The following is a 9148-nucleotide window of genomic DNA, read 5'->3' as shown; positions in this document are numbered from 1 at the left end:
ACCAAATCCCGAGAGAACAAAATTCTGAGGCTGACACACTTGCTCGCCTTGGATCCGGCATCGACGAAGACGGATTGGGGACCGTACCCGTTGAATTTCTCCCACGACCATCCGTCTCCCGAGACGAAATCGGGACCATAGAGGCGGCATCTCATCCAACTTGGATGGACTCGATTGTCGAGTTTCTGCGAAGAGGGGAACTCCCCGAGGACCGCAAGGAAGCCGATAAGCTGAGGGCCTCAGCATCCAAATACACGCTCTGTGAGGGCATTCTCTATAAGCGCGGTTATTCAACACCGCTGCTCCGATGCCTCGATAGCGTTGAGTCGACCAAGGTCATCCGCGAAATTCATGAGGGCATCTGTGGGAACCACGCCGCTGGAACTTCCCTCGCGCTCAAAGCGCTTAGGCAAGGCTATTTCTGGCCTACCATGAAGCGAGATGCTTGCGAATGGGCAAGGCGTTGCGACAAATGCCAGCGCTTCGCGGAGATTCCGCGATAGCCACCGACCCCATTAAGCAGCATCATTGTCCCACGTCCCTTTGCTAAGTGGGGCGTGGACATCATCGGTAAACTCCCTAGAGCGCCAAGGCAATACAAGTATGCCATTATCGCCATTGACTACTTCACTAAGTGGGTAGAGGCCGAGCCGCTTGCCAGAATAACTGAAGCAAACACGACAAACTTCATCTGGAAAAGCATCATATGCAGGCACGGCATCCCCGCCTCGATTGTGACCGACAACGGAGCACAATTTGACAACGCGCGAGTAAGAGATATCTGCGATCAACTGAAGATCAGCAAGACCTTCTCCTCGCAGCGTCACCCTCAGGCCAACGGCCAAGTCGAGGCAGTCAACAAGACTATCAAGAGCAACCTGAAAAAGAAGCTCGAAGACAAGAAAGGCGCCTGGGCCGAGGAATTGCCATTCGTCCTATGGGCGTATAGGACAATCGCGCGAAATGCCACCGGCGAAACGCCATTCTCCCTCGCGTACGGGATCGAGGCTGTGGTTCCAATCGAAACAGAGATACCCACGTTCCGAGTCGATACGTTCGACGAAGCGGACAATGACGAGGCCATGCGCCTTGAGTTGGATCTGATCGATGAAAAGAGAGCGGCAGCATTTAGACGCCTCGCCACACAGAAGCGCAAGGTCGAAAGATACTACAACTCCAAGATCAAAAGGCGAACCTTTGCCCTCGGAAGCCTTGTACTCAGACGAGTTTTCCAGAATACGCAATTTCAAGGCGCCGGCGTCCTAGGTCCAAACTGGGAAGGCCCCTATTGAGTCCGCAAAGTCATTCACGACGGGACCTACTACATCGAGCACACGGACGAGACTCCGATTCGCCACCCGTGGAACGCGGAACACTTGAGGTAGTACTACCAGTAGCTAGCGTTCCCCGCATTTTTATCGCTTTTATTTCCCGTTTACAATAAGGCCTATGAGCCAATGTTTTAGGATTTTAAATTTCTCGCAAGTTTTTCTCAAAAGTAATAAAACTCGAGTTTTCCGTCTCAAATTTTGATTTGTGCAAGTTTTCTGGTTATCAAAGATCAAACTTATAACCCAAAAACTTGGGGGGGCTAGCTATGGTAAGGAAACTCTCAAAAGAACACGCTCCACCAAAACAAAAACGTAAGACGCCTACATGGCGCAACCAAGTCGTCCCTCGAGACGCACCTAAGACGCCAACATGGCGCACCTAAGACACCTACATGGCGAAACCTAAGACGCCTACATGGCGCAACAAAGTCGTCTCTCGAGACGCACCTAAGACGCCTACATGGCGCACGTAAGACGCCTACATGGCACAACCAAGTCGTCTCTCGAGATTCACGTAAGACGCCTACATGGCGCAACCTAAGACGCCTACATGGCGCACCTAAGATGCCTACATGGCGCACGTAAGACGCCTACATGGCGCAACCAAGTCGTCTCTCGAGATGCACCTAAGACGCCTACATCGCGCACGTAAGACGCCTACATGGCACAACCAAGTCGTCTTTCGAGACGCACGTAAGACGCCTACATGGCGCACGTAAGACGCCTACATGGCGCAACCAAGTCGTCTCTCGAGACGCACCTAAGACGCCTACATGGCGCACCTAAGACGCCTACACGGCGCACGTAAGACGCCTACATGGCGCAACCTAGTCGTCTCTCGAGACGCACGTAAGACGCCTACATGGCGCACCTAAGACGCCTACATGGCGCATGTAAGACACCTACATGGCGAAACCAAGTCGTCTTTCGAGACGCACCTAAGACGCCTACATGGCACACGTAAGACACCTACATGGCGCAACCAAGTCGTATCTCGAGACGCACCTAAGACGCCTACATGGCGCACGTAAGACGCCTACATGGCACAACCAAGTCGTCTCTCGAGACGCACCTAAGACGCCTACATGGTGCACCTAAGACGCCTACATGGCGCACGTAAGACGCCTACATGGCGCAACCAAGTCGTCTCTCGAGACGCACCTAAGACGCCTACATGGCACACGTAAGACGCCTACATGGCGCACCTAAGACGCCTACATGGCGCAACCTAAGACGCCTACATGGCGCACTTAAGACGCCTACATGGCGCAACCTAAGACGCCTACATGGCGCAACCTAAGACGCCTACATGGCGCACCTATGACGCCTACATGGCGCACCTAAGACGCCTACATGGCGCACCTAAGACGCCTACATGGCGCAACCTAAGACGCCTACATGGCGCAACCAAGTCGTCTCTCGAGACGCACCTAAGACGCCTACATGGCGCACGTAAGACGCCTACATGGCGCAACCAAGTCGTCTCTCGAGATTCACGTAAGGCGCCTACATGGCGCACCTAAGACGCCTACACGGCACACGTAAGACGCGTACATGGCGCAACAAAGTCGTCTCTCGAGACGCACCTAAGACGCCTACATGGCGCACCTAAGACGCCTACATGGCGCATGTAAGACACCTACATGGCGCAACCAAGTCGTCTTTCGAGACGCACCTAAGACGCCTACATGACGCACGTAAGACACCTACATGGCGCAACCAAGTCGTCTCTCGAGACGCACCTAAGACGCCTACATGGCGCACGTAAGACGCCTACATGTCGCAACCAAGTCGTCTCTCGAGACGCACGTAAGACGCCTACATGGCGCAACCTAAGACGCCTACATGGCGCACCTAAGACGCCTACATGGCGCACGTAAGATACCTACATGGCGCAACCAAGTCGTCTCTCGAGACGCACCTAAGACGCCTACATGGCGCACGTAAGACGCCTACATGGCGCAACCAAGTCGTCTCTCGAGACGCACCTAAGATGCCTACGTGGCGCACATAAGAATCCTACATGGCGCACCTAAGACTCCTACATGGCGCAACCTAAGACGCCTACATGGCGCACTTAAGACGCCTACATTGCGCAACCTAAGACGCCTACATGGCGCAACCTAAGACGCCTACATGGCGAACCTAAGACGCCTACATGGCGCAACCAGGACGCCTACCTGGCGCAACCTGAGACGTCTACTGGCACAATCCGGCACACGTAAGGCACCTACATAGTATGGCTAACTCGCAGTTGAAAAAACTTACAGAGCGCGAACCGTCCAAGTGGCTGGCGTGCCTGAAAAGGTATCCTGCTGAGGTAAAAGAATTGGCAAGACCATTGACACAAACACTTGCCTATCTAAACACGCCATAAAAGATGAATGTGCAAAAAAATTCATAAAAATAAGTGAATGATATCTCACAAAGAAAAGGGCAACTGCCCCAAAATCCTAGAAAGCGTGCGCTAAGACAAGTGCGCTAAAGGGAAAAATCCTAGTAAGCAAGCGCTAAAACAAGTGCGCTGAATGGAAAAACCTAAAAAGCATGCTAAACACTTGCGCGAGAAAAATAAAGAAAAGAAAAAAAATGTGTCACTCGGCGGGATCGCCACCTACTGGATCGGCCCCGTCAAGTGGTGGGAACAACGAGTCGAAGAAGTGGAAGGTGATCCCCCGAGAAACATTCTCGGTAGCTGTGGCGTCCCGACACTCCACCGTTGCCGCATGTCTTGCCTCCTCGACTCCGACATCAAAGTCGTCTTGAAGGTCGGACGCAAGCTGTTCCGCCGCGGCTTTCTCCACGGTAACCCGAGCCACCTCCTCCGCCATGGAGTCGCGCTCACGCTCCGCATGAACACGGGCGGCCTCGCTCGATGTAAGCTGGCCCTGGAGAATGCCAACTTCTTCTGTGCGCGATTCCAATTGGCGTCGAAGGTCCCGCGCTTCGCTCCGGAAGACCTCCGTCGATCGAGTCGCTACTTCGAGAGCTTGACGTTCCGTCATTAGCTCCTCAGCCATCATTGCCACCGTCGCCTGAGCACGGTCGCATTTGCCGCGGGTGACTCCCAGTTCCACGCGAGCTTCTTGAAGCTGCTCACGGAGACTCGCGAACTCCGCCCTTGAGTGAGAACTTCGCTCGGCACGGGCTAGCTGAGACTTCGCTTGAGCAAGCTCATCTTGGGCAAGGCTCATCCGTCTGATGAGGTCATGGAGGATCTTTTCGCCCCGGGTCGCCCGAGCAAGCACCTGAGAAGGCAAGGAGACAATTCAGTAAAAGACAAAGCCCCAAAACAGACAAGGCAAGAGAAACTTACTCTCTGCGCATCAGAAACGCCGTGGCGAAAGAACTCCACGTCGCTACTGGCCACGATGCTCTTCCACATCTTCATCGAGGATTGAGCGAGGCCCAGGGAACATTCCTCCCTAACCTCCACGGCCTCCACGTCGACCATCGAGTTCACGCGCTTGGAGTCCGAAGACGTGTCTGGTAGAGCTGAGGAGGAGGGTCGCTTCAAAGAAGTGCGAGGGCCGTTCTCCGGTGGATGACCAATTTCGGGTTTCTCCAGACCGTTTCGCGCGGCAATCCGACAACGGACCGCCGCTAATGACTTAGGATCCCGGGAAGCTTTCGCCAAGCGCGCACGAGCCCTCGCCCTAGCCGAAGAGACTACAAAGGCAACAAAGTCAAAACCCTAAGCTAAGAACAAAAACAAAAAGTGCGAAACGTCGACATACCTTGAAGACCGCCGCTCGAGAGAGATGATGCGACACTGGGAGCACTCTCGGTCCGCTGATTGTCGCCCCGACCAAGTGGAAACAGCGGGAACCACCCGGTGGAAGCCATCAGCTCAGGGGAACGAAATCGTTCGACAGCTTTCCGAGCCTCCGACATTCCCCGAATCTCCTTCACGAAGTCGAGGTCATCGGCCCCCGCGTCAGCAGGAAACTCGGTCAAGGGGCCGAACCGGAGCGGCGCGTCGCCAAAAGCCTCCGCCGAGACCCACACCCATGGTCGTCGGTTATACTTCTCTGAGTCCATGATCAGCTTAGTGTTCCGGCGATCGCGGGCCATGAAGAAACTGGGTTGCCCGGGCGCAGGGAAGACCGCGATGAGATTACGAAAATCACTCACGGTCATCACCCGCTCAGTCTGGTAATGCCACTCCATGTGGCACATCGCCACGATGCAGTAGAACGCCGGACTCATCTGACATGCATGCACCCCCAGACGGGCGAGAAGCTGCTGAACGATGGGTTGAAACGGCAGCCGCAACTCGCAGTTGAGACTTTCAACCGAAACTGCGGCAAATCCACGACGAGGCCGGAAAGGACGGTCGCCCTGTAAGGGACGGATAAGCGCCACGGACGATGGAATGGCGAATGCCTCCCGGAGACCGACGAATGTTCGGTAGGTGAGCGAGCTCGAAGCATTGACCCCCGAACAATCTAAGTCCTCGGGAGCAGCAAAGCCCTCCTCGGGATACCACTCCGTCCTAGCGAGAGACCTCGCCGATACTAACGCCTCCGCGTCAGGGGTTTGGGGCTGAGAACCCCCTGGCTCCACGGAAGGGCCCCTGCCCTCCGGCATAGCCGCGGCAGCCGCCGACGGTATCTCGGGACGCTCCGATGCGAGGCCTTCGGCCCCCAGACATGTCTCCCAATCGCCTCCGGGATATTCAGACTCGGGACCAAAGTCGTCCACGCAGTCAATCTCGTCGAGGACCGACTCTAGCAGAGTCACCGAATCCACGTCCGCGATATCTCCCGGCATGCCATGAGAGTCCAAGTCGGACTGCGGCACGTCAAGGCAGGCTTTGTCGCAAACACCCTCGCCAACTAAGTTGATCACGAGGCGAGGGGCAGGTTCCCCGGACGTGGGATGATCAAACTCCTGACCTGTGTCGCGCCCAGCTGGCGCGCACTCTTCTTGAGGCTGAGCAGCAGGCACGGTCGCGCCCAGCTCGCCTTCCTCGAACCACTGCTCTACTCCGCTTGGATTCTCTTCCACGTGCAAAGGAATTTCCCCTAATCCCGCGAAGAGATAGTCCTCTGCATGTTCAGAACCCTGAAACAAGAGAGAGAAATCAATCTCGGGACTCTCAGTTGAGAAAAGGGGAGGGACACCCATAATGCAAACGTAAAAAGAAAAAAGAAACAAGCGTAGAGAAAGAGAGAAAAAAAAAATAAAGTGAGGAATAAGAGAAGGGGGGGGGGGTCTATTTATAGACTTCTAGGAGGGTAGAAGTCGAAATCCTACTCCCACAAGGAGAAAAAACGGAGAAAAAACTCCAAAAGTCGGAGTTCCCCCGCGCAAGGCGAACCAGCCCCGCGCACGGAGCGCGCCGCGCGTCAAGCCCGCGCGCCGCGCGGGTCGCGCTGCACAGACCGCGCGCCGCGCGGCTGCGCCTAAAAAAAAAAAGAGAAGAAAAGAGAGGAAAAGAAAGATTTTTCCTCGGGCAACGGACATGGAAAATATTTTCCTCAAACACCCAAAAGAACAAAACGTTCATCGCTGGGAACCTCCTGAGCGACGAACTTGGGGGCCTAATGTTGTCGGTCGTTTTCGAAAAATCCGAGACACCAAGGAGGCACGTCGTTCATAGGGCCGATGGTTAGGTCGGAGGTTCTCAAAAGTGGCAAGCCTTCAAATCCTCGCCCCAAACTCTTGACTCCTTGAGTCGAGCGGAGTCCCTCGAGTCGAGACTTGAGTCGGCTCCTCGAGTTGAGCCTCGCTCCTCGAGTTGAGCCTTGAATCAGCCTCCTCGATTCGAGTCTCGCTCCTCGAGTTGAGCCTTGAATCAGTCTCCTCGAGTCGAGCTTCGCTCCTTGAGTTGAGCCTCGAGTCGGTCTCCGCGAGTCGAGCTTTGCTCCTCGAGTCGAGCGTCGAGTCGGTCTCCTCGAGTCGAGCCTTGAGTCGCTCTCCTCGAGTCGAGCATCGATTCGAGTCCTATCCATCGAACGAACATTTGTCATAGACCCGAAATACCAAGCCCACAATAGATCAACGGGCCCGGAAGCGAGACGATCGCGAAGACGAAGCCCAGCGCGCGCCGCGCCAGCAGGGCCGCACGCCGCGCATTGGGCAGCACTGCCCGCGTGCCGCACCCGGCCGAGGCCGCGCCGCGCGCTGAGCGGCGCAGACCGTGCGCCGCGCGCACGGGTCGCGCGCCGCGCATGGAGCGCCGCTGCTCCTTTGCGCGCCTCCTCTTGAAGTGAGGCGCGTTCCTAGTCCCACATGGACGCCAAAGGACCCCCTTAGGGTCCCCAAACACCTATATAAATCCCCTTCCATTGAGGGGAAAGTCATCCCTTCATCTCCTATCGACACGCTCGATTTCTTACTCTTCTATGCTTCTTTTGATGCCATTTTTGGCCTGAAGCAGTCTCTCTACTCTCTCTCCCGTTCTCAGAGGTTCCGAAGCACTCACGGGGACTTCTTGGACGTCGCTCCCTCTGACCGAACGTTCTCCGGTGCTCAAGCACACCCCTAGGGTTCTCGACTAGAGTTCCCCTCGCGCGTCTAACACGCTAGATGCGTACGCGATCTCCGAGGTTCTGAGACGCTGCCAAGGGTTCCTCGCGCCCCATCTCCTTCGTCAAGCACGCTTCTCCACCGAGGTTCTACGCCTCATATTGCGTCCTATACGCCTGAACTACGTTTTGACCTGATCCCACTCACGGGTATGTAGGCAGCCGACAGCCAAGGCACGGTCACTCCTCCTCCTGACCTCCTACCTCTCCCGAGAGGCGGGTTGATCGGAGAAAACTCAGCTCGAGACTTTCGAGTTCACACTTTTGGCCCGGGTGCGATCACTTGGTCTGGCCATGGATCAAACCGCCTGAGGTTTTCAATAGTTGTTCATTTTCGTGCGACGACAAAAAGAATTGTGGGTAGTCATACAACAAATGCCATACTAGGAATCCTTTTAGATGTTATAGAAGAGTGGAACTTTCGTGAGATAATCATTTCCATAACTCTTGATAATTCCACCAACAACAACTCCATATTGAGAGCTTTACGGTTTAAGATACCCATGTTAGGGATTCTTGCCCACGAGAAGATTTATTTGTAATTTTCTAGACGCAGAAATTATCAATAAAATTGAGTTATGACATTTTTATTTATATGAATTGAAAATGTTATTTCTATTTTAGATTTATAAAAATTCATCTAATCCTTAATCTCCGTATTAAACAGAATTACATGCTGGGCATCTAAGTTCGGGCAGTGAATTAAAACTTGATCGATGATTGATCCAAGCTTGGATAGTTGGATCCAAAATCATATATGTGGAACACAAGTCAATGTTGATCACTTGGTGGGAGCATTTTGCACTTTTTGTAAGCATACGACTAGGACATACTTTGGTTGTTGATGTGTTGTGTAACCCCCGTTACGACACACTAACCAGGGTCGCCATGATGGTCACAGTGAGATTTAATCTAAATCGTGAAGTGGTCATAGAATTCTGGGTTTTATTACCGAGTTCTTTGAATTATTCGTTAATGGCTACTTGTAGATGCTAGAATACTTATGTCTTGGGAATTCGGGATATGATTTGAGAGGAAAATGATTCACAGATCCAGCCTTCCTGAAAGAAGGTCAATGTTGATTCACCTAAGGGTTGGTTCCAGAACCGATAGATTGTATGAACTTTCGTAGTAAGTACGTACGAAGGAATCTTTCGTTGGGGAAGCAACGATGCTTAGGGTTCACATGTATCAAGAAAGGTATAACAGAATAATTGATCTTTCTTCATACGGGTTGAACCTGGAGGATTAGGATCAAGAACTGACTATATCAATGGACACTCT

The sequence above is a fragment of the Urtica dioica genome, chromosome 1 (genome assembly GCF_054948205.1).
Source record: "Urtica dioica subsp. dioica isolate 48M chromosome 1, U.dioica_male_clone48M_v1_H2, whole genome shotgun sequence".
Taxonomy (NCBI): Eukaryota; Viridiplantae; Streptophyta; class Magnoliopsida; order Rosales; family Urticaceae; genus Urtica; species Urtica dioica.
The sequence above is the reverse complement of the archived record's forward strand: the minus strand, read 5'-3'. Positions refer to the sequence as shown.